Here is a 2556-nt window from a genome sequence, read left to right on the forward strand (position 1 = left end):
TCTGCATTGTATATGTGCATAGATCACTTATGAAAGAATAAGACCACCGTTTAAAAATAAATAGTAGTTAATTTGTGGCAGAGAAGTTCGAATAACTTTATGGTAGTAAATTACAAAGTCATTTCTGGCCTTTCTAAGGTTTTAATTAATGTTGTCTCTCAAACTTTATTATACCAAAGAACCCAACAAACATACATGTACAGAAGAAATACAACTGAAAATGTTAAGTGGCTCCAAACATTTAGATGCTCAGTCTGGCTAATGCATTAAGTTCACAGCATTGCATAGTATATTACAAGTGGATGAGCAATAATGTAATTATTTGTAAAATATCTTTCTAAAACTTTTATTGAGGACTGGGAGATTATTATAGTATTAGAGTGGTCATCAATTCTTTGTGATGTTCTGCAGTTGAAGGGCCACATATAGACACACAAAGACAAACAACCACACACACACTCCTATAGGCAATTTAGAGTCTCCAATCAACCTAACATGTATGCTTTTGGACTGTGGAAGGAAACCAGAGTACCCAGAGTAAACCCACGCAAGCACCGGGAGAACATGCAAACTCCACACAGAAAAGCTAGACTGTGAACCCAGAACCTTCTTGTTGTGAGGCAACAGTGCTAACCACTCAGCCACCATGCTGCTGACTCTGACATCACATTTTCAAAACAGTTAACACACCAGCTGAAACTAAAGCTCACTCACCAAAATAACAAATTTTCAATTCAATTCAGTTCAGTTCAGTTGTATTTGTATAGTACCAAATCACAATACAATCATCTCAAGGAACTTTACAAAAAACCCCAACATATCCCTTATAAGCAAGAACTTGGCGACAGTGGAGAGGAAAAACTTTCTCCCTTTAATGGAAGAAAAACCTCCAGCAGAACCTGGCTCAGTTTGGACCGCCATCTGCCTCGACCTGTTGGGGTGAGTGGATAGAGGAGAGAGAAAAGCACAGCAACAATAAACAACAAATAGACACTGCAGGTTGGTGGGGCCAGTAACTGCACATCAGCAATATACAGCTCCAGGACCAGGGACACCTGCAGAAGGTACAGAGAGAGAGGGAGAGAACATAAACTAGGGGAGAGAGAGCACAGAGTTAGTAACATTCAATGGTGGAATATACATATGAGAGGAGAGGAGAGGAGAGGAGGATATAGGAGGGATGGGGAGGGGAGCTCAGCGTACTGATGGAGAGTCCTTGGGCAGTCTAGGCCTATAGCAGCATAACTAAGCTTAACTATGCTTTGTCAAAAAGGAAAGTATTTAAGTCTAGCCTAAAAGTACAGAGAGTGTCTGCCTCCTGAACCCAGACTGGGACCTGGTTCTACAGGAGAGGAGCCTGACTCTGACTCCCATTCTACTTTTGGAAGCTCTGGGAACCACAAGTAGACCTGCACTCTGAGAGCGAAGTGGTCTATTGGGATTATATGGTACTATGAGGTCTTTAAAGTTTGAAGGAGCTTGATCATGAAGGGATTTGTGTGTGAGGAGAAGAATTATAAACTCTATTCTGGATTTTACAGAGACTCAATGAAGAGAAGCTGGTATAGGAGAAATATGATCTTGCTAGTTCCTGTCAGGACTCTGGCTGTAGCATTCTGGATTACCTGGAGGTTTTTTATGGAGTTACTGGGACATCCTGATAGTAATGAGTTACAGTAATCTATCCATGAAGTAACAAATGCATGGACTAGTTTTTCTGCATCATTTTGAGACAGGATGTTCCTAATTTTGGCAATATTGCGCAAGTGAATGTAGGCAGTTCTAGAGATTTGTTTTATGTGTGAGTTAAAGGACATATCTTAATAATAAAAATAACTCCAAGGTTTTTCACAGTAGTGCTGGAGGCCAGGGCTATGCCATCTAAAGTAGCTATATTGTTAGAAAAGCTGTTTCTGAGGCTTTAAGGCCCAAAAACAACTTCTGTTTTCTCTGAATTTAAAAGTAAAATTTATGGGTCATTTAGGCCTTTATGTCAGTTAGACACGCTTGAAGTCTGGTTATCAGGTTTCATAGATAGATACAGCTGAGTGTCATCTGCATAGCAGTGGTAATTAATAGAGTGCTTCCTAATAACATTGCCTAAAGGAAGCATGTATAAGGTAAACAGAATCGGTCCTAGCACGTTGATGCTGTTGATGATTTAGATGAAGGAACTGCTGACGTGAATTCAGAGAGATCTATGGGAGAGAAGCAGTCTAAACATAACTAAGGTCTTATAGATGATTCAAGAGCTACTGTAGTAGAAGATTAATTTGTGGCATCTATAGGAAGCATCTGATTAATTTTATCTCTAATAGTTTAGATTTTATTTGTAAAGAAACTAATAAAGTCATCACTGCTGAGAGCTAAGGCTCCTGGGCTCAACAGAGCTGGTTCAGTCGTGTGGGTGATGTGGGCTAGCAGTCGTCCATCTAGTTCCTCAGCCCGGAGACTCTGGGTCAGGGGAATAGATGGAAGCACTGGGCTAGGGACAAGTCCAAAAAACCTCTCGGCCCCTGAATCAGTAAGGGCCGAGAGGTTATGGCACCTCCTCTC

Source organism: Mastacembelus armatus, chromosome 18 (genome assembly GCF_900324485.2).
Source record: "Mastacembelus armatus chromosome 18, fMasArm1.2, whole genome shotgun sequence".
Lineage (NCBI taxonomy): Eukaryota > Metazoa > Chordata > Actinopteri > Synbranchiformes > Mastacembelidae > Mastacembelus > Mastacembelus armatus.